Source organism: Melopsittacus undulatus, chromosome 13 (assembly GCF_012275295.1).
Source record: "Melopsittacus undulatus isolate bMelUnd1 chromosome 13, bMelUnd1.mat.Z, whole genome shotgun sequence".
NCBI classification, from domain to species: domain Eukaryota; kingdom Metazoa; phylum Chordata; class Aves; order Psittaciformes; family Psittaculidae; genus Melopsittacus; species Melopsittacus undulatus.
Window position 1 is genome coordinate 1,554,540 of NC_047539.1, and position 24,239 is coordinate 1,578,778.

Here is a 24,239-nt window from a genome sequence, read left to right on the forward strand (position 1 = left end):
GGCTACAGATACCATCCCCTGCTGTGCTCTCAGTCTGTTTCAGATGTGTACATGGAGATTTGTGTGTTTGTTCTTGAACTTGCCTTGCTAATGCTTTTGCAACAGGGACACAACATTCAGCTCAAAGCTCTTACTAGCAGTGGAAATGGGAGCTTTTTATTGAATGTGTTTTTTTAATCTCAGCTTTTAGAACAGATATTTAACAACATACCATTCATTTTTACAACACACATGCTCCAACAGTGCTACTAGTTCACTACAGCTGCTTACTGTCTGCTTCCCCTTCCCCAGGCTGAAGATTTATGGTGACAGACACTTAAACACACACAAAACCAGAAATTGCAAGTAGGTTTTACTAATGAGGCAGACATTTTTGCTGCATGCAACCTCTCCATCAGGACGAGTCCCAACTTTAGCAGACATCGAGCATCTTCTGTCTTTGGTCTAATTTGCAAGCTGCATTACACAGAACTGGGGAAACAAGTTAATGTATGCAAGTTTGCTGGAGCGGCAAAAAGCAACAGCAAGTGCTTGATGGAGTCAGAAACCGTAGAGAGAGGAGAAGCTTTGCATTTCAAAACAAAGATTCCCCCAGGAATGAGAGGTATTTGGAGATGTCCACCTCTCCAACTGGACTGAAAGCTGAGATTTCTCACAGAGAAATGCAAATCAATTAAGCGAACCAAGAAGTGTTTGGGAGGAAAAGAAAGGATTTGGCAGGCAGACACTAACATGCTGACAGCTCTGTGGGACTCCTGTCCCATGGACCTGACTGAAAACATAATGAGTCTATTGTGTAGGTAAACACCAAGCTCATGGACTATTTCCCTTCTCATCCCAACATCTCCTGGCCACTTGCTGCCTAGCATCCCTTTCTACGTAAGTACAGTACCATACTGTTCAGTCAGGGTGTAAAAACCCTGGGGAGGAAGGTAGTGAAGTATAAAGTGTTTCTTCAAAGTGCATAAGTAGTAAACAACACTCCTCTGGGTGGGTATGTTTACCATTGTACCCAAAGACCCATGTTTACACTGGCAGTTTCAGTGCTCCCAGCCTCCATTAGCTGCTTGGAAGCTGAATGGCACCATCTCTAGCTATAGTACCGTGTCTGTAAGCTGCTGCCTGTCACAGACAGAGCTGTGCAAGTGTCCTCATACAGTGCAATTTGCAGCAGCCAAAAAAGACGGCCACAACGTCCTACCAGTCTGGTAAGGAAATGAGGGGCTTCAAATGTAGTCACATCTGAGTCGTGCTGCTGAACCTACAACAAATCAAATAGGAAGAATTAGTTCATCTTGAACTAATGCTTAAAACAAAGTCATTCCTTTGGTCCTGTACTTCCTCTACCTCCAACTCTAAGCCTTTTGCAAGATGCCTGCATACCTTTTTCTTCTTTCTTAAAAGAAGCACCCCTGCTATTTGGATAGGTTAGTCTTAAAAAGTTCCTTGTTACTTGCATTAGAAAGAGCTGCTTCCCTCATCTGTTGCTACACTCAGCTGTTTCCTTCCATTTCTAAGCACACAACCTCCTGAAAGATGCAGGTCTTGAATGTTATACACTACAGCCTCTAAATAATCCTAAAACCCTTCAGTTTTGTTAATGAGAACAGCAACAAGATACATCAGCTTTCTTTTATTGCCACACCTTGCACAATTAGCATTGCCTTTCCTTCCCACTGTTTCAAGACTGCATGTTCTTACAGTTCTTTCTTTAACTCAGTGCTTCAGGACTCTTTTGACAGGGAAAACAATTGGAAGAGAACTGAACTTTTGGAAAGTCTAGGCACTTACTGGTATCTTATCCCTGCGTTTAAAAAGAAGGATTTACCTGGTTTAAGATACCTTAAACTGAGATACGGCACAATATGTTTTAAGTTCTCTGTACCTGTGGGAGTACATTCTCATTTCAAGCCTGGATGATACAAAAAATTTTAACACAGATCTTCCTACTATGATAGTGCATTTCTGGTTCATTTCCACCACTTACAGCTTTGCATTCCAGCTTAGATCATGCAAAAAAAACTGATGCCTTAAGTTATGAACAGTCCCAAATGATGCACACCAGTGCATCTCAACAGTCATGCCTTGACTCATCTTTCAGAGGCTGTGATAAACAGGTCCTAAAGCCAGGCATTATGACCTCTCTGAACACACTTTCAGTGCATTTGGGAGTTTACTTACAAATCTGATTACCTTTATAATCTGTTTTCTAGTTCCTGTGCCCACATTGCTGGCAACCAAGGAATTGGCTTGAAAAGAAGACTTTTCCACTGGCACGGTGTGTTGAATTTTGTTGGTACAAGGCCAGCTGCTTGTAGCATTTAACAAGTAAGGCAGGGAAAGGTCTTCGAAAGATTTATATCCAATGAATCTCCAGTTTCAAAGGTTTTCATCCACGATGGGGTCTTAAAAGAGCACATGGAAATGTAATACCCTCTATCTCAACTCTTATTAAGCCCAAAAGAACATCAGATACAGAGACAGAAACTAAAGCTGTCTTCCTCATCATTTTTTCCAAGCCTCTTCTCTCTCTAAAACCACTGATTTGGAGCCATTTTTGCTACATGTGGAACAACCTGGAAGGACAAATCCAGCCCTATTCTTGCACTGGTTCAGGAAGATGCTGGATGGTTTATATAATAACAAACTTTCCCTTCAAGAGAAATCTGGGTTTAGTTCCTCACTGCCTGAGAAAAACCCCACACCAAGACCCATGACTGTCAGCCAACCACAAAGCACGGGAATGAGAATGTGATGCAAACGATGAGAACCACGTCTAAATGTTTTATTGAGTTACAACAATTTAGGCTGCTCCTTAAGCCCTTACTGTGATTGCTAATCTGTAAATAAGCGTATTTTTTGTGCTTATGGTACAGTTATCGCTGCCCAGGAAAAGCTTTTTGGATGCTTTTGACATGAAATTTTCCTTGTCTGTCTTAACACTTTTTAGTATTTTAACTATCAAGGTACTACAGCATGGCCTTGAACTGAAACACAGCAACTATAGTTGGCACACACATACTATTCTCTTTAACTGGCTCGTGGCTGAAAAAAAAGGTGGCAGGTATTTGGGGTATACATACCGTTCTAAGGAGCGATCCAAGGATCCCAAGACTTCTTCCAGTGAGAGTAAACCCAGACTGTTTTTCTTCGAGTTTCAAAGCATGAATTTCAGATTTCAGTTCTTTCAGTCGATTCTTCAAACTTTCTGCCTCTTTCTAAGTAGTCCAGCCTGCAGTCCACATGTTAGAGACAAAAAGCTTATGGGCATGACACAGCTCAAGAACTGGTGTGTGTGGAAGGACAGAGGAAGGTCTTAGTTACATTTTGGGTGCTGTGATATTGCAGCCCTGAACCAGTAAGAAGGGGGGGTTCACTTCCCACCCTTCAGCATTCACACACTTACCAACTTTTGATCAAGCATGTCCTTCCAGACCAGAAGGAAAACCTCTCCATGTACTAGATCAAAGCAATACCATATTTTAACACTAGAGGAAACTCTGTCCCTCTAACGCGCTTTTTAAACGAGCAAAGTTTGCCCCTGACATAAAGCTCTCCGAAATGGAAAGGGGTTCTGGTTAGGGCTTGATGCCACCAGAACAACTCTTTGCCTGTGTAAATAGCTAGTCTTACACAGACATAATCCACATCAGCCCAGTAAAAGGCTCCAGACGTATTTGCAAGTAGAGGCCATCCTGAAAAGTCAAAGGATGAACTGTGATTTCCCAGATACTACTTTTGTTTCCTTTCTGGTACTTTCCATGATGACATACTTTCTTTATTCCGCCATAAGTATAATGATACCTCTCTCTCTCTATCTCAAAGGATAGTCTCTTGAGGTCAATGTCCTTCCAATCCAGCTTTATGGATCCTTTGTCAAAGTTGGGCATCCTCTGGTGTCAGCTGGTGAGTATTGTGGGTACTTGACCATGTGCTGAAAGAGGTGACAACAAGCACTGTCATGAAATCTGATTGTTCAATTTGGGGTTTATCTCCCCAGTCTTCTGCAAGAATGCTATGCTGAGCCATTCTTGTAAGCTACCTATGATTCTGTGACACTGGATGCTCCTGCAGCCCTTCCCCTCTGAATAACCCTAGATGAACTCCGAAGTCCATAACACACAGATACAAGGGCTGAGAAGTATCCTGGCTGCAATGGTCTTATGTATTCAGCAGACAATGGAAACCCATTTTCAGCAACACGGAGCAGAGGAGGGAGTTGGGGGCACACAGCTGCTTTCTTGCATGTGACAGCTTCATCTGCTTTGCCTAAAGATACTCATGGGCCACACACATTCAGGACAACACAGCTTGTCTCAGAACAACACCTCCACAAGGTGTTTCCCCAACTGAGACTGCACAACGTCATACTAGGTATGAATGAAGGCAAGACAAATCTCTGCTCTCTCTGATCCGCAACAGCAGGTCCTGGGTTTAACTTTTGTCTTGCCTTTCTTATCATCCTGACTCACTGCCCTCAACAAATACAATTTCCATCCTAGATACACTGTGTTTTAAGCACCACTTGGTCCTTAGGTCTTTTGTCCCCCATCGGGATGTAGACATGCCGCTACTCAGCTTGATGTGGGCTATAAAAATGCAATCAACTACTGACTATCTCTGAAGAATGGAGTGGGGACCAAGAGACGGAACTTACAGGATAATTAAGCCTGGTTTATGTCTAGAGTTTCTGCTTTGCTTCCGTTCAGCTTCTCTGGCTTCATGCAGATCTTTGTGTCAGATGCTCTGCTTCCTTGGCTCTGTAAGACAAATATCCTGTCATGAATGGTTGACGATTTCCAGTATAAGCAAGACATGGATTTCAGGGCTATGCACCTTACTACTTCCAGAGAACAAGATCCAGTACGTGCTTTATTCCTTTCCCTAAGATACTTGCAGTGGTTGCTCAGATGAGAGCTAAAGTGACACAGCAGGATTGCTTTCAAAGACAATCCTGCTCAAACTGGCGTTGAATGAACATGTTTTTCTTACTCCTAGTTCCATGGGCTCAGTTAAGACCTGCTGATACAGATGCTCCAGGCTGTCAGAGATCCTCCCCAAGGTGGAGAGAGGTGCAACAAAATCTGCTCTTTATTTTGGCAAGCTTTTTGGCAGTATCCTAAGAACAAGGCAGAAGGCCCTTAACAGCAAGTTAAACATCTTCTGTCAACAGTAGTCTGCTCTGCATCTGTTAGGCATTATATGGACATGCAAACTTCCAAGTGGTTTACGTTCCACAGGAGTTTGCCTGATTTACAGTTCTCAGAGATCTTAAAGGGATATAAGAGACCACCCTTGTACTAATAAATGAGAACTAGGAGGCTGTTCTAACTCACAGAGTATACAAACTGGTAAGGAAGATAGCTAGATGGCCAGTGCTCTTTGATAACGCTCCATAGCAGACACTTCTGCTTCTGGATCTGTAATATTAAACATCTCGAAAGCTTTGTATCTGATCCTCTGGAAACTTCTTGACCTGCATCAAAACCACCCTGTAGCAGGTGAAACAAATAAGATGCAGGAAGTTTAGTCACTCTTCACTCTTCCTTCAGGCTTAGCTGAGAAAAGCAGCACATTCTCCCACAGGCATCCCTGTAGAGCCCCACAACCTCAACTCAAGCAAACCTAACCTTCGGTCAGATTCCTTCACCAGCTTCACTGCGTATCAGCTCTGCCTCCCGCATCTTTTGCTCCATCAGCGTTTCTCCTCCTTGGTTTTCAGAGCGTGGAATCTCCAGCCCTCTGTCGCTCTTGCCCTCAGCTTCTGCAGCGTTCTGGGCCAGCAATTTTGCCTCTTCTTCTGCAATCTGAGCTTTCTCAGCCAGCAACTCTGCTGCTTCCTGGATCGGAGCTAAGAAGAAACCATTTTTCTAGTCGCCCTGTGCTAGCATCTATAAAACCACCCCTGCAAACAGTCGGAAGAGGACATCTTTTCCCAAAGACCAAGTGATGCCAGTGATCATGCCCTTTCTCCCAATTTCATCTCCAAGGTTCTTCCTTTCTTCCTTCGTTGCATGAAGAAAGCACTCTGAACCAACACAGAGCAAATGGCTCCCAGCAAACGGAGATGATGGCAGATCAAGATTTCCCAGGAATTCCAGCATGCTTCTCCAGCAGCAGTCAGAAACTCTCCAGCCTTTGGTCTGAGCCTAATTCTGGTGTCTCACACGAACCTATAGAAAAAAAAAGCTCCTAAACAAGGAAGGCTGTCAAGCATGAGAATATTCAGACTAATGTGCTACTGCACCAGGGCCTCATTGGCCTGCTGGCTTCATCTTCCAGCTGAAGGACGCCTTTCCAGCTCTTCTTTGGCTCGCTCAGCTTCTTCTCGGAGCTGCTTCTCTCCCTGGCAAAGCTTTGATTCTCCATCTGGAAATAGAAGGAGGGATACCACTTTTTGTGGTTCGCAGCAGAATCCATCTTGGCCTGAGGCAGCACAGCAAATGAATCTGATGAAGAACGGGCTGCTCTCTAGCTGGTGGACTGATACTCACCCGAGATGCAGTGCTGAAGCTGCTTGCACTTTGCAGCACAGAACTCCTCTAACAGGTAATACTGGTTATTTCAGACCTCTGGAAGAGCACTTGGATCAATCTGTTACATACCCCAAATCTCTGCGATCACCAGTTCGGTTTTCACAAACACCACTTACATCCTCAGATGCTGTTACACACCAGAGCTGTTCCCACATCCAATCCCACTGCCACTGCACTTCTAACCTCCCACACATACTGGATGCAGTGCATGGATAGCAAGGGCACCAGCCTTGGAATAATAATCAGTATTTTCAACAATAGGAGGAGAAAGAACCTACCTTTTTCCTAGCTTTTTCTTCCTGGCTTTGGCTTTATTTGCTGGATCTCTATTGAGTCCACTTTTTCTTCTCCTCATAAACATGTCATGGTTTCCAATGCACATTGTAAATCTGAGTAGGAAAAGCAAAGCAAATGTGATTTTGATGTACTTGTGCCCAGTCAGAGATATGAAGAGCCCCCACTGGCGCTCACAGGGCAGAAGCTCACTATTCTGCTTCTGCGTAGTACTGGCAGTTGCTTCCCTTCCAAGCAAATCAGCACCCAGGGCAAGCGTACCCAGGTATGTAACAGCTCAGAAAAGTTCATAACAGGAGGAGGGGTTCCTTTTGTCCTTCTTCCATTTCCTGAATAAGAACAGGCAATAGATCTAGGCCATAAGTACAACAGATGTAGCTGTGGGAACAGTCACCTGCAATGGCCCCTCCACAAGCTCACTGAGAAGTGCCCCCAGCTCCGTGGGGCTGTGCTAGGAACAGTCAGTGCTGATACAATTAGCCAGCTCATTAAGTGCCTTCCTTGTTGCAGCAAAGGAGAAGCAGTAGCTGATTAAGAACCTACAAACATAATAGATAGGCAGATGCTGCAGTGGCTTTGCACCTTTCCATATGCTACACCCTCTGCTTTCAGTATCTGGATTTCCTTTTGTGATTTAGGCCTTCTTCCACATCTTGCTTTCCACCCATCATCTCCCCTTCCCAGAGAAGGCAAATGTATGCACCCTGACTCCCTGGACAAAACAATCCTCAGGAAAACATGCTGAAGCTCAACAGATTTTACAAACACTATTTCTTACTCAGATAACAGTCAGTATTACCAGACTCAGTTTTAAAGAAGGATAGCAGGACACTTACCAATTTGTTTACTTTGAGTTGAGAGGAAAAGAACTTGAAGACTTCTGCTTTTTTATCAAGAGGTTTAATAGTTAACTGATACAGGCAAAAGAGAAAAGGAAAACACAGTGAGAAGGAGGAAAAAACAAAGCTGAAACTATTAATACTAAGCAAACTTCAGCCCACCTCCCACTTCTCTCCCGGGAAGCGTGATTTATGGCACAAGTGTGGAGAGAGTGATGCAGAATGTTTTGCTCAAAAGAATCAGAACCTGGGCTGGCTGTTACTCAGGTTCCTTATCTGCTCACACAGGTGGCTATGTTAGAAGATAAAGCCTCCCACAGACCCACCCTGGTGCCAGTTTGGATGGTGGTTTTTATAATAAACCCACCTGCGCACTTGCACACTATACTGAGAACATTGGAACAAGCACAGGTTACAGCAGAACAGAATAAATTAAACCCAGAAGCAGTCATATACTTGAAAGTCGGGAGAAACCAAACATCTCTGAATAGCATTCACTGCAGTGTAAACAAATTTATCAAGGCCTGAAGGATGACTTCTGACCATAACAGTCCTGGAGTTCCTGCTTCCTCCCATTTCAGTCCTATCTCCCAAGCTGTTTCCAGAGGACACGAAGAGCTTTCATGCTGCCAGGTCAGCACCCACTGTTTCACTTCTCATAGATGTGCACAGTTTGGCTGCTCACAAATACAGCTCCATACTTTAAGATCCTGTTTGCTGTGACTCATGGGTTTGCTAGCACTCGATTCCTACAATTCATTTACAATGGCAGTGTATAATTTCAGACCACTGAGTCACCAAGACCATAATGTCCTACAGCTTGTTTCACTCGTAGGTACAGCAGGTTGAGTATGCTGCCTGGTGAGGAACAAGCTATGAATGTGTCACTGAATATAGTGGAGCTTTGAATATAGGGCTGCCCCAACTTCCCAGCAATAGGAGCTAAAGCAGTTCATTTAAAGACCAGAGGGGTTTTAATATCATGCATGGTCCAAACCTTTTGGAGGCAGAACTCTGGCCTGATTTAATGTGTGCACAGCTAACTCCAGACAGCAAACCTCATCCTCACTGTTTTTTCAAAAGGCTTGCAGAATGGAACAGGCTGTTTCTGTCCCTTGGCTGATGAATTCCAGTACCAGTATAGTTTTCCCTGGCTTTGTCTTTCTGATTTATCCTTCCATGTAGCCACATGATTTGTAATGGGCCTAAATTTCACCCGCTCCCCACAGGACTTCTACAAGTAAAGATAGGCTCTGAAATTACAGTGGAATTGCAATGGCAGGGTTAGTGCTTGACAACCAAATCATTCACTGACAATCTGACAGAATTCAGGCAGGAAAACATGTGGATCTCAATGCATGTCTCCTCTTGCCACTGTGCTTCAAAAACCCATCTACAAGGACAGCTTCTGCATGTGAAAATAGCATTAAGTTTTAACAGATCATCTCATTCCTGCTGAGATAACTGAGGAAGGTGGCATTCATAACATCTTTTTAGACAGCAACACACTTGTTTTCAAAGGACAAGCAGCAGGGAGGGAACCAGAACAGAGGGCTCTGCAAGTCTGGAGAGCTCAGAGCAGCCTCTGTGTCCTGGGGGAACAGAGGATACACAGCACAGCTGAAAGGCAGGTCTGTTATTTCCAGTGTTATAACAAAGCTCCCCAGGATTTCCCCCCTTTGCTCCTAGTTTCTTTAAACAGCGACAGCTTTCAGCTTGTTCCAAGAATCCCAGTCCACACCCATGCCCATATAAAAAGAATAATATATCAAAGTCATCATACCTCTTTCTCACTATAGGAAATGTTTCTGATAGCACTCCACTCAAACGACTTATTTGGAGAGAACCTGTTATTAATGCTGTAGATATGAATACCTTTGGCATCGACTCCAAGTAGGAGATCTGTGTGGTTTTTATTTTGCTAAAAAAAGCAACAGATACCAGTAAATGCCATTTACAGTGACATTAAAACAACCACAGGCAAGAACCGCACTCTAATACACTGATATTTATCTGGATTTTTAGGAAATCAATGTTTCCACAGAATATTGTGAATAATGGCACTGCTAGCGAATAAACCCAGTCTTCTGGGTTGCCTAAAGCAGCTCAAGCTTTCAGTCTGCTTCTCCTTCTTCCCCTTTACATACCCAGAGCTACTCAAGAGCTTTATCAGATTGTAAAACATTAACTGGTTTATTCATCTCCTCACTTGGCAGGCAAGTAAACCAAGTCAGGACCATCAGTAGACAACCCACTATCATCACAGAAAACCAGAAGTCAGAACCCCAGATCCAGACTCACTGGAGGGTTTTCCCAGGACAGTACCATCATCTACAGCAATTGAAAACTGCTAAAATAAAGCACTTACAGCAATTGGGAAATAATTGACCCCATACATTTCCAAGTCTTGGGCAATTTTCAGGTAGTTCATCTCAGCTTCATCCCTAGCGAATAAGGTCATGGTTATACTTTGGAGATTCCTTTCCAACCTTCCTCTCCTGGCTGACTCTACATTTCCCATTTAGAAAAGAAGAGGCAATCTGCTCCTTTGTACTTTCTTTAGTTTTCCCATTTTACTTTCAATAATAGAAAAAGGATAATAAAACCTGCATTGCTAAGGAATACAGTCAAGCTGTACCTATTTTGAATATATATATAGTGTGTAATCTTTATTAAAATGCAAGTCCAGTCTTATCCTCATGTTGATGTTGCCACTCTCCATCATTATTATATCTTGGAAACCTACCCTACCATTGTTTTCCATGATGTGAGGGTATTTCTTTCAGGAAATAGAGTTCATTGAGAAATGAGTCTTGAACAAACTCTAAACAGAGCTTTGGGTAGAGGCCAAAGAAGGGTGAGAATCTCTCCACCCACCCTTCTTCTCCCTTTGAGGTGAAGCATCAATAAGTCTTGAGGAAAATATTCAATAAAACAGTGCTAAGAAGTATCTAGAACAGCCAAAGAGAAATAGAATTGAAATACTAGGAAAGGCTGCCTCTGGGAGCCAGCAGCTCCTACTTCTTGTTTAATTGAATTTCCAGACATGCTAAATGTCTCCAAGCAGCTGTATGTCCACACGGACTAGCACTAAAACTCAGTCCTGGAACTATGATGCTGTGTCTTTACTGTTTTGATTCCCTGCTAAGTACACTTCCAACCTTTGAGCCACAATTTTCACAAGGTATAAAATACATCAGATTCATTCTTTTTATTCTAGGGGAAGACTGGTGCGATAAGGCTCCAGAAAGGCAGCTGCTGCATAGAGCAGACACACCAGCAGCTCCAGGCAACTAATGGCCTTAAATGAAACTCTTGGGGCTAACTGCAAATTCAACACAACTCAGACCTTCTGCAGGAACTTCCCTCTGCTGGCATACATGGACTCTGATGAGACAGGACTCCTGGTTTAGGTAGGTTAGGCCATGAAGCTCTGCAAGAGCTCTCAGCTTCTCTGTTCACTTCAAAGCAAACACAGTTTACAAGCATCTGGAGCCCTACACAAGACACTTTTTACACCAGATGATGTAAAGATGCCTTTTACCCCAGAATGGTATGTGTTTTCATCCTTAGCTATAAATTAACCTATTAACATCACAGCTTTGAAACCAAAATGCCTTAGCTCATTCTACAAAAGCCAAACTTCAATGAAGACAGCAAGTAACCAGTTACTGAAATGCATGGGATTTACAAAGAGTGAAATGTTTCCAGTACCTGGCGATACCCCTGTGCTCAGCATACCAAGCAGTAATCTTTTCTTCCCACATCTCTGCTGTCAGCTGATACTGCCTGAGGACCTACAGAGAAAAGGAAGAGTTTGGTTTCCTTTGAAGATACATATATATGTGGTGCCTCTCCCATGCAACATGAATGCACTAATGCAGTTCACAGCTTGGTCATTCTGCCAAGCTCGGGCAGATGCAACAGTTATCCTAATGCTCCTGTTGTTAATGTCCACAGTAATATCTGTGTTGCAAAGAGTAAACTGGAAGATTTGGCTTTATAAAAGAGATAAAGACTTACCCTTTTGGGTAACAAGCTCATCATGGGCCTAGAAAGCCATGGCTCATGAAAAATTTGGGTCGTAGTCACCATACTGGTCCCAAGACAAAGAAAAGATAACTTTAGTCTGTTAAGACATTCAAGAATGCTGAAGAACTTGTCACTTGCACAGTTTAAATGCAATTGCTTGAGACCAAATTTTGATTTAGTTCTTTGGTAGACAGGGGAAACATCTAATAAACAGGTCCATAGAAGTTCCTTCCAGTCTTTGTGTTGTGTATGTTACAGACCACCTATGCATGGAGCCACCTTAGACTTCACCCTTAGACTGCTGCTCTTGGTAACTGCAGATATGAAGGAATCTTCCATGACTTCATACACTCCTCTGAACTACAGGCTACATTCAGGAGTGTAAGCTCCCCTACTCACTCTTATAGCTACTCTACATAGTACTGGGCTGCTGCAGACAGACAGCCCTGCTAAGAACTTGTGTTCACCTCCTGCCACTGTGCAAGTTTGGCTCTTGGTGGCACAAAGTGAACTATGCACTGAGAGATCCTAAATCCTTCTATTTCAAGCTCTGGTGTCAGCACCTGCTGTATCCATGGACAGTTTTAAAACCAACAGGGAATAATTCTAGCTGGGAGAAAGATTATGTCACATCATTAGGTCCAAAGAAATCCCTTAAGTTGCAAAAGCATAGTATATAATAGCAAAAGCCTTGTAGTGACATTTAATGCTTATCTTTCTAGCTGAGCCTGTACTTCCCAGGATAACCAACTTCTTTAACAGCAAATTTTAGCACTGTTGTGTTTTACACACCACCATGTAAATGTGCTGATTAAAAAAGGACAAAAAAATCTATTTTAAAAAGAGCACTTTTATGCACAAACCTTGGCCTGAACAGCATAAGAAGCCAGTAAAACTGTTGCTTCTGGAGAACAATAGATTTCCTCATCCAGTATTTGTTTCTTAACCTAAATCAAGAGAAAAAGGGAGCAAGTTAAAGAAGCTCAAAGTTGGAACTTAATGTCAGGCTTGAAATGAAACTAGACATGTCCAGACTATAACTTGGCAAACATCACCATTATGAATTAATAACAGTAACAAAATGGCATTCAGAAACACAGGAAGCTTTTACTTAGCATTGCGTTTAACAGAGGAAAAAAAAATATCCCAACTTTTGAAAAAGAATGGATTATAAAATTGTTAATTATCATTAATTTAATTCCTTTCAACAATTCTTTCTCTTCCTGCTTTGAAAAAGTTACCTGTACAACATATAAAACAACTACTTTTAGATTGGAAGGGACTGTCTAGTCAAAGCAGGTCCAACTAGACCAGATTATCCAGGGCTGTCCACCTGACTAATTCTGCCAGGGCCAGAGACATACTGAAAACCATAATCACAGATTGGTTTGCATTGGAAAGGGCCTTTAAAATCATCAGTTCCAACCCACCTGCCATGGGCAGGGATGCCTCACCCTAGACCATGGCACCCAAAGCTCTGTCCAGCCTGGTCTTGAACACTGCCAGGGATGGAGCATTTACCCCTTCTCTGCACAGCCTGTTGCAGTGCCTCAGCATCCTCATAGTAAAGAGCTTCTTCCGTATCTCCAACCTGAACTTCCCCTGTTTAAGTTTAAACCCAATCCCCCTTGTTGTATCCCTACAGTTTTCAATACAGCTTTATGTTCTCAAGGCTTTTCAGAATGAGAGAAAAAAGGAGACCCCACAGGAGACCACCTAATTTCTCCAGTTACAGTGGCCTAAGCACAACAAAAACATAAGGGCTTAAAACCAAAAGCCCAGTATAAATGGTGGAGTCTATTAGCATTCATTTCATTTTAATACTCCATGGTGCTACCAAGATCAGAGGTGTAATAGTTTGGAAGATCCTGCTTGATTTTAAATCAGCTGTGTAATTTTCACCTGAAAACCTAGAGGGAAGGGGAAATTAATCTTCACAAATCCTCCTCTCAGGTGTGATGTATCCAGCCTACTAACAAGCACAAGACAAGGAAATTCTGCATAATGCACAGTCTTAAACATTTCCAAGAAGAAAAATCACTTGAGATAGCACAGAGCTCTCTTTACAAATACACTTTGGCGCTGTAGGTATTGTGAACCGAAATGAACCATCAAGAAAGCTTTTCTTTTAAAGGTAGTCTCTTGTGAGCACAATATATGAACCTGAGTAATAGCACAGGCAAAATTCTTTGTAAGCTGTTATAATGGAAAGAATGAAAAGATTGAAACGACTTTTCTTCCAAATTGGAAAGCTCCAACTTCCATACTCCATGGTGCAAATCATACATTTGAGACTTCAGAACAACTCCGGATAAATCAGTTCTTACAAGGGCATTTTGTTACCCTTCTTTATGAAGAAGCAAATTACTCAATCTAGAGATAGACAACGTTTAGCTTTAGTCATTTACATTTATTCACACCTTTTTGCAAAAAGCTGTTATGCCACATTAATTTGTAAAGGTCTGAATAGTCAGGAAGAGCTGAAATGTGGAGGCATCCAGATGTCTGGACATGTTTTTCCTATTAGCATCCAGGTGTGATCTGAAGTTCTTACAGGAAACTCTGCAAGTTCAAATTTGTTTCCATCTTGTTTTTCTCCTTTGGAATGAGAGGAATTTGCTAATTGTATATCTGCTAGTCAAGGCAGGTTCAAGGAGAAGAAAGTGAACAAAATCAGGATTAAAAGACTAGGAAACAAAGCTCTGCCCCTCATTCTTTTCCAAATTTAGCTTCAGAAGCAAACTGCCAAGTGGTTCAGGGCTCTGGATGAAGTTCTAGTTAGTATATTAACCCTCAGAACAACAGCATTTTCCCATTACTTCATTAACACATCCTCCTCAGGGAAGAAGTGTGTTTACTGTGTTTATTTACAGATGCAGACTGACTTTAAACCCAATCTACTTGCACAAGCACATACTGCTGAAAGCTGCCAGAATAAAGCAACACACCATAAGGCTGTAACTGGCAGAGGGACTCCACAGCAACTCAAGAGAGAAGCTGGATGTCATAGACATGAGAACAACCAGCTAAGCATCCAAAACTCAATGCCTGATTATTGCTATAGATACAGCCTCCTTCTGCAGCTGTAAAGCCACAGCATGGCTTTTCCTCATTGATGCATCTTAATTTTGATAACAAAGCACCACACACCAAGAATTTGCTCCTTCATCTGCTTTTTAAATGGAGATTTCTAACAATTTCTGGGACAAAAGAAAACAAGTGGCAAATAAAAAAGTTACCTCTGCAAAGCTACTACCATCAATGCATGTGTGGAGTTAATTACTGGCTTTACTGGCTTTCATTTTGTGGGAATTTGTAAGAGCCACCACAGTTTACAGACCAAGCTGTGTTCACACACCAACAGCTCTGCTCTTGAAAGCACCCCTGTTGTCCTGCAGCTCCTCAGTAGATGACCCTATGGCAGAGCTGAAATGGGTTTTGTTATCTGTAATGAGGATTTCTCAGAGCTAGGGATTTACCTTGCTAGCATGAATAGCATGCATCCAGTTCAGTGGGGTAGGGAGGACAACTCAGACTGGCTAATGTCACTGCCACAACTCAGTGTGTGCAAGTCTGGATGCTCAGAATACCAACCCTACACCAAGGGAAGAGCATTTCTCATCCAGGGGCCATCAGGCCATATGATGATGGCCTCCATACTGTGTCTTTCAATGGATCACACACTGTGGTCAGTCCTCTGTTTGAGTCCTAGCTCTGTGTGCTGCTCCACTCCTTTTGAAACTTGCTACATGAACAAACCTGCATTTCAGAATGGCTGTCAAATTCTATGATCTGTTTTCCCCACAATCATAAATGAAAGTTGGATGACAGGTGAGGAGCTCTTGTTTTCTAGTGATTGTGCCTTCTACAGTCATACACAAGATCTCCCAGTAATCCCCTGGGCTATTTTTAGGAACTGGCAAGTTTTATTTTAGGGATAGGCCTGTAGTCACAGGTCTTGTTCTATCTGCAGCTGATATGGGTGGAAAAAGTTCTTCTCACCTCCCAACTGCTTACCACCATTCCTTCCCCCTTCTCCACCTTCACATCTGCCACCATGACTGCTTGTGTAGTCACTCCCTCACACTGCATACACCTAATAACAGGTCACTTCTAATCCTGCTAATTTTGAAAGAACTAGGTTAGAGAATGGTTTCATGGTTACACCAGCAGGACTAAGGCAACAATGACAGGGAGCTGTTGAGACTCTCTTCATCCAATTTAGCTGCAGCCAGAGCAGACCAGATGACACAGTCTTCAAGATAACTTCTGGAGGTGATAAAAATGATGGCTTCATTCTTTTCCAGCACTGACCAGTTAGTGCAGAAGCCACACAGTTCTTCAAACAGAGCCAACCTTGCATGGATTTTCTTTTTAAATACACACTACAGGAGCAAAACAAGTCTGGAATGTCCATATGGGGAATTATCACCCAAAAAGTGATGTGTAAAAGTCATTTTACATGAAACTACGGGTCTCAGCAATTTGACTCCCATTCCTAGTACAAACAGTAAGAAAAGCCATCAAGAGAACAAAAACCTGAAAAAGGCAAACAACATTCAGCTTTAGGAGGACACAAAAGCACAGCAGTGAGGAGAGATGTTTGCATTCATAAAAACAAGATCTTTACAGAGACACTGGTACAGCTGAAGCCAGCAAAATCATTGAGACTAACAGCTGCCAACAAGATCAACAACAGTACAAGAGCATTGGGGTAAATACAGAAGGAATTCATGGTTAAAAAGTGTTTCTGACCTGAAGGAAGAACAAGTGCTGGGTAATTTCCTGTAATAGTTCCTCTTCTACCTTCTCTGGGTAGAATTTAGCCAAAAAATGAAAGCTAATGGGATCTTCCTTGGGGATTTCTTGATCTAAAACCTGTTTACAGATAAAATAAAATCAGCAGCCAAAATAGCACAGAAGTGTCTCAAAATAATACTCCACGGGAAAACCAGAAAGCAACCCACTCAATGCAGCCTTTACATATTTTAGAAGAGAGGTCAATGCTGAGCTTTAATCTACTAGCAATCAGTACATCTAATGGTGATTGCTGTGTGATCCTTCAGGTCACATGTGACAGAAGCAATCAGACCAGAACAAACTTCACTCTTAAAATACGATACCTCTAAAATGGAGCTTTCATGTAACACATTCCCCTTTAGCTCCTGTGCTTAAATAAATAAATCTCTTTATAAGAAGAAAACTGCCACTTCGGTATTTTGTTTCCTATACCTTTTTGTCCATCTTTAACCAGGTGCACATTCCTTTTATTGTGTACTGCAAGCCAAAGAACCAAGTCTCCCTTAAACCAAGGGCTCGGCACACCAGGTCAAACAAGTCCTTTCCCTTCCACTTCATCTAAAAGAGAAAAAGAAAATTCAGAAAAACAGGAATGTCTTGAATGAATTTGCTTCATTTTAGTCAGGCCAACGAGGCTACCACTTGCCTTTCTCCTATGAACTCTTATTTCACCTTTAGCTTTTCAATGAAATATGCCTGTTGCTGTCTACAAAGGTGAATAGCTACCACGCTCCACCTCCTCTTCCTCTCCTCCACAGAAACATTCACAGAGCAGCTATAGTCCTTTAAGCACAGCATCAGGACTTTCTGAGCATGGAGAACGACAATTGTACTGCTGATGTCCTAGGACATGGCAAGGCTTTGTTAGTATTTGTAAAAATCTCAATACAAATTGGAGAGACAGAGAGGGCCAGGGGAAATCAAAGGAGTGTCAGGGCACAGGGCAGGAATGCCAAACAGTGAAAGCAAATCCACCTTTCACATACCTTAGTTATTTCTGTGGCACCAAGCCAAGCCTTTATGCTACTCTGATTTAAATGAACAGAAGCCTGTCTTCTAGAGTAATTTAGTAGCCAGGCTCCACTGACAGCAAACTTGGCTTAAAGGCCCCAGAATTCACACATATATGAGGCCTCATTTTTGCACTGAGGAGGTTGCACATCTGTTTCTTCTATTTGGCTACATGTTAAAAAGATGATTTTGTCTATTTGCTTTGGTCCACCACAAAAAACTTAATGGGGTGGGGGGGAGAACTTTTAGGTAATATCTGTATGGAAAGCAGGAAATCACCCCAGAAGAACAATACTTGGGGAGAAGGGAGATATAGCAAAGGAAGGAATACTTTAAGCTGGATTTGTTAACAAGAACTTTGATCTCTAACTCAAATTTTCCAAGTCCTTTCTTTTCACTGATCTAGAATACTTGCAGGCAGAGCTGTAGGTCACAGCAGTGAGCTGCTTGTGAGTAATCTATTCTGTCTCTGAGGGACATAGTAAATGAAAATACTAAATACTCCACAAGACACTCAAATGTCTTCTTAGAATTGCCAGTCCCATTGGACCTCAGTTTTCTAACTCCTCTTCTCCCAGTAACTGTGTCTTCTTGCTTTTGCTGGATGATTAGGAATTAATCAGGCACAGTTCTGTCTCCTCAATAGTGCAGCTCAATTCATTTAGCAATTCATCACTTGCTGCATTTATTTTCTTCCATATTTTCCTGCAGTCATGATTTGTCTACCCAATTTACTAGAGTGCCATAACTACCAGAAGAAAAGCTAGTTTTATTTGATCATTTTTGCCTTCTGCCCAGAGATACAAAACAGCCATAGTAGTTAAAAGAAATAAACGGGAGTTTACAAATGGGATATTTGAAGAGAACATCCCATATCAGCTGAGCACAAAAGTACCATTTTATACATTACTTTATAAGGAACATCTTAGGATCAGCTCTGACCAGAGTTCTCTGTCAAAGCTGCTCAAGGATGCTGTGAATGCTCCATCCCTGGCAGTGTCCAAAGCCAGGCTGGACAGAACCTTGGGTGATATGGTTTAGTGAGAGGTATCCCTGTCCATGGCAGGTGGGTTGGAACTGGGTGATCTTAAGGTCCTTTCCAACCCAAACCATTCTATGATTCTATGATTCATAGGAGGTATACACACAAATAAGTCCTGCATCATGTCCTGGAATGCTTATGAAGAAAGCAGGCTTACTGCTAACTTTGCAGTGTCACAGTCAAATGAATTCCATAGAAAAGCTTTAAATCCTGGCCAGTGCCATTTAAAAGAATGTATCTCAGCCTGAGTAATCCATTGCTTCTAAAAATAACAGACCAGTTTTAAGACCATCCATGCACTGATAACCTGAACGTTTCAAATGTATGTCTTGCTCATACAAAGGTCAGTTTCCATCTTTCTGGCATTCTGCTGAGGGCTCTTACCTCACAGCTGAACTCCATTTCAGCATCCACTGTTACAATTTTGACTTTAAAAGTCTTTGGTTGTTTCTTCTTCAGGCCTCGGATGGACATATTTTTTAGTTTATGAGGACAGCCACACCTGAAATCAAACATGCATTACCTTTAGGGCTGGAAATCCAGTAACATTTTCTTGGCTAGATTCCACAGCAGGACAAATCCAAACTTGCAGAATAAAGTCACCTCTAAATATGCATTTAAAATTCAGTTTGATCTTTAACTTTAGTTTGCACCTGAAAATAAACTGCTCCAAAATGTCATTCCAGTCTTTCCTCAGACCTTGGCAAACACTGGGTTCCTACAGTACTAGAAAGAACATCATTCAGACCTCATATTGCAAGAGCCAGGGGCCTGCCTCTCATTATGGCTGAGGACATCTAGGGAACTTCGAGTCCAGTCCTCATGCTCCACACAAGCACCCACACCCATGCAATTCAGCAGTCTCTTACAAGAAGACTCTGCAATGGATGCAATGCTTGGCTTTTGAATAATGCCAACAGAAATAAGACATTCCTCATCCCTTTTATGTATCGCAATCACAATTTCCTTTCTCAAAGGTCTGTCGCATCAGTGGAAGCTCCACTTGTAAAACAGTAAAGTGCTACATCACACAGCAAAACCTTACGATGCCAAATCCAACTCAGTCCTTTTCCATTAGTTATGGCACCTTGAGCCACTAACCTACTGAGTTCCTTTACAACATGAGATCTTCACTCCCCGACATGACACAAATGCCAAGAATAACTGTAGTGAAATTAAACTGAATTTACCATGTTCTCTTGGGCATACTAACTCATTAATGACAAAAGTTAATTTTTCCCAGTGGGGTTCTAAGTGAAATGAATTTAATTTTGCAGAAGCCTACAGAAAATGCCTTCACAAATCTAATATTCTAAGAGCAACTGACTGCATGCCATCAAGAAAATTGATGAGACATGTGCTATTTCCACAGCCACAAGGGTTTTGTGGATACCATTCAAGCCAAATATTAAAAGCTGGGGTTAAATGATAGTGAGAATCTGCACTATGAAGGTTTCAGGTGTATTTCTGAGCACACAGAATCAGCCTGTAAAGTTTTCTTTTTACTTTATAAAAACAACAGCTCACACTTGCACAACCCAGTTAATATCTGTGAACTATATAGGTCAAGAAGAGGCTGAGGCATTCTTGGTTTCCTACAATGTAAGACTATTACACTGTGGCAGACATCCAGTCTCTCCTTAAGGAATTCCAAAATAAAGTTCTAGCTTAAACTGAAAGGTTCCATTTGTCTGAACCTGCCAGGATTTTATACATTATCTTGTCCCCCTCTTTGCTTCTGCTGATCTCAAAACTGGATTGCAAATGTACTGATTATTTTCAGCTTCCTCTGTATGTGCCCCTCAACCAGGAATTTAAAGTAGCTAAACAGGAGGTAAGAGATATATGGAAGTTTTTCTTTTCAGATTGTAGGGAAGCCAAAGCAGAGAACAGATAAGTCAGTTACCAAATCATATGGACAATCAGCAGCAGAGTTGAGAACAAGTACTTGAGACAACTCAGAGTAGGGAGGAAAGGCTCAGGAGGGAATTCATCTTTCTGACACCACTGAGACCAGTTGAAGAGTCCTCTCCCTCCAGTCAGCTCCAGTAAAGCTTCTGCTGAAGTCTTGTCCAGGCTGGGGCAACACACTTGGGAAAGATAATGGGCAAACTGGAGAAAATCCAAAGGAGAGGTCCAAGGGCTAGAAAATAATCTGTGGTAAAATGAAAGTCATGGTTAGGAGAGAGAAGGAGCAAGCGTGATAAAATATTGTAACATCTGCTCTTCCTGACCACAGTGGTTAGAACAAGGAACAATAGCCTGAAATTGCAGACAGGTTGAGAGAAAATCACTAATAACAATATGATGATGCTGGGAAAGCGTAGGATGGAATTTCTACCTTTCTGAACTCCTCTCCAAACAGTGTGACAGTATCTGCTCCCCACCTCAACACGCAGGCAACCACATGCCCCTAAAGCACTCTCCCCAGCCTCAAGTGTTTTCAATTAAGGGAAAAGGAATATTTAAAACCCAGAAAATTACCATAGTAGAATGGTGTAATGTGGCCACAGTAATATTAACAAAGAGAGCATCATGTGAAGGCACCCAAAAAGCAGTAATTATTCCAGTAATAATGTTTGATCTCTAATCTGCAAGCTGCAGCACAGCTACCAGGAAAAATCCATGTTAACCTGTGGCATTCCAAAGGTCTTTCCTGGCCAGTTTTCCTCAAAGCCAGGGATTTACTGTAAATAATTGTACCATTGGATACAGCAGTTAAAGCATGAGAACTACAAACTACAACGCTTGAAGTAACTCCTTCTGTTAGATCTAGAAGAAACACTAATGGATGAAGACAAAGAAAACAGCTTCACAATTCATTAAGATGTAATTCGAAACAGGATTTAAACAGGAACTTGGGTTTAGGGCCAGTACAGAACATTCTCAAAGAGTTTCATATGGAAAATGCTGAACCGATAAAATTGAACTGCAGAAGAATGTACTCATTCTCTCAAAATATGACAAAAACACTGGAGCCCTTCATTTTGACTTTGAAGTTCTTCCTTTTTCTTCTATAACCTGGTTGAAATGACAATATAATTTGTTCAACATTTCCAGTGGCATTTTTTTTCCTTTCCAGAATTTTTATTCCATGGAAAAGCACATCCTGACTCACCGTGAAAAGACATTTTTGAATATCAAATTTTTCCAAGAAACGTAAACTGCATTTTAATCAATAGCACTGGTAAGGAAATAGAAAATGTTTTCACACTGAATAGCTTAAATGAATGTCAGATACTGACAACAGAAGCAGAAGCACTTAACAGTCAAGTTTCTTAGGAAAATAACTTATTCCTAAGTTATTTCCTCAGATTCCAAGTAAGAGGAATCCTGCCGAATAAGGACATCTGGGTTTGCAATCTTTTGTTAAAGTGCAAAAGCAATCTGCCCTCTAGATCCCTGCTAATAACAACACTTAACGGTGAATCATGTGCAACGTGTTTTCAAGATAGAGTTTCTGTCAGTGAGCTCCAAGTGATTTATTCCTGCGGTTGCCACAGGGACCTAAACTCAACACCCAGAAGCAGTGCGATGCAATCGATCAGAGTGTGCCATAACCTTACCAAGTAACACATTAATCCAAAACAGGGCGGGATGATAAAAAGATTCCTGTCCAGCCAGAATCTGGGAACAGAGAGTTCAGAAGCTGTGAACGTCCACAGCTTCTCCTGCACCTTATGAGAACCAGCAGAAAGATGATAAATCCTCTGCTTGATGAGGGGAACAGAAGCGCAGTGTTGAGGAATACAGTTTGCAGGAACTAAACAGTCCTGACTCTGCCTTTTAGGGTGTTCATATCAAGATGAAAGAGCTGCCATCCATCAGCTCTGACTCGGTTACAGTCTTCAGTCTTGACGATGACAAACTAATGCCTGAGTGAAACATGGGGGTGCAAGGGAAACTGGGAACAGCAGGCAATAGCTGGAAGAACTGGCAAGGCAACTCTTGCAAGGACTGATGCTTATCTATCACAGCATTAGATGGGCAGTGGTGTTACGCCACTGTGCAGCATTCTATCAATATGGGAATAACCCACACATCAGCTGCCACTTCCAGTATTAACTTCAAATGACAAAGAAGGAAAAAAATGAAATCAGCACATGCACACACACACCAAGCTCAATGAATTCATCAGAATTCAGTACGTTAGAGACAGGCAAACACCCCAATGAACAAGCTGCAGTTAACCTTCCCAAGAGTGTAAGTACCATTTACTTTCAGTTTAACATTCCCAAGGATGCTTTGCAGGGCTCTCTACAGGGTATAAACCTTTCCCTTCACAGGCACTTGCTGTCAGTGACAACAGCAAGCTATTACCACTCAATCACACTGGGGTCAGCCACTCTGTTTCCACACAAACAGAAAAGCCAACCACACTTTTTAAGGTCAGACCCTCCTTAGACTCAGCTGCAGGCAGGTTAGGAATTAACAGCAATTGTGAAACCCCTCTCTTCCCCCCCCCCAGAAACAGTCTGCCCTTAAAGACCAGTACTGCACAGGGGACAGCAACTCTACCATCGGCTAGCAAAGTCCTTACACAAGCCAGAAATACAAACCCCTTTGGAGTGCAGCGTGGTTTGGAGAAACAAGGTTTGAGAAGTGTTTTAAGAGGCACCAAGAGAAGATGCTTGAAGCCTCAACTGCCAAAGTGCATTAACACAGCTCCTACTACAACCTGAATGTCTCCTATCATCGCAGAGGTATTTACTGCTCCTCTTCATCACAAATTCCCCTGACTCATTCTCCCAGCTCCTGTATTTTTATACTTAAGCTCAGAAATTAATGCAAGCCATTTGAATGCAGACAATACAGGAAAGCTCTGTGGGCTTTTTACCATTGTTGGCTCACTTCTGCCTGCGCTCCCTGCCCTGCCCAAGTAGCAATTTAAGCAAAGAATTTGCTGCTTTAAAACGGGTCAACGACATAAAAGGTTTTTCCTTAGTTCCCAATCTACATAAGAAGTTATCTAAAGTCCCCAGCTGGAATCAAAACTTACCTCACAGATCATCTGCAGAAAGAAGATAAGGAAAAATCAGTTCTTTTGAATCCAAATGCCCATCTTTTCCCGCAGGCATCAGCATCCAGCCCTCCCAAGTTCTGCCACTGAAAATAAAGCCCAAGAACAACTTTTCCACTTGATCCCCTTTCCTTTGTTTCCTAGGAACTGCAGCATGTTAGCCGCCCTCTGAAAAATCAAAGCATTGCTTTCCCAGGTGATATGAAAGGCTCTTAACCATTTCCTGCCTGGGCCAGTAAGACTCCTCCCAGCTCCTCACCACTGCACTTCACCCAGTAAGGCACTAAAACAACAGAAACCCATGAACCTGGCCTCGGAGATCCACAACAACTGATCATGAGCTTCCAAAGAACTCCTTTGAGCGCATCTGATTGAAGGATTTCAACAGTGTCTGCAGCCATACACAGAACACAGCCTGACCGCACCATACCCAACCACCTTAAAAAGGGAAGCCCGCACAGGGTTGTCCTCCTAAGTGAACCCGATTCCCTACCTGCCCTCTTATGGGACAATAACACCCAAGGAGCCTGAAAAGCAAGGAGCAAAGTGCTTGCCCAAAGGGACGGTCATAGCCTGGATTCACAGGAAGGGAAACCACCAGCTCCATGAGCTGCCAGGGCACATTACCTCAAAGATTGTTTCCTTATTTAGTGATTTTTTGGTGA

The 24,239-nt window shown here is 42.3% G+C and overlaps 1 pseudogene; it reads right to left on the reverse strand.

Moving 5' to 3' along the window:
- Positions 1-292: 292 nt before the first annotated feature.
- LOC101869236 (merlin-like) lies at positions 293-23,875 on the reverse strand (annotated as a pseudogene).
- Positions 23,876-24,239: the final 364 nt, after the last annotated feature.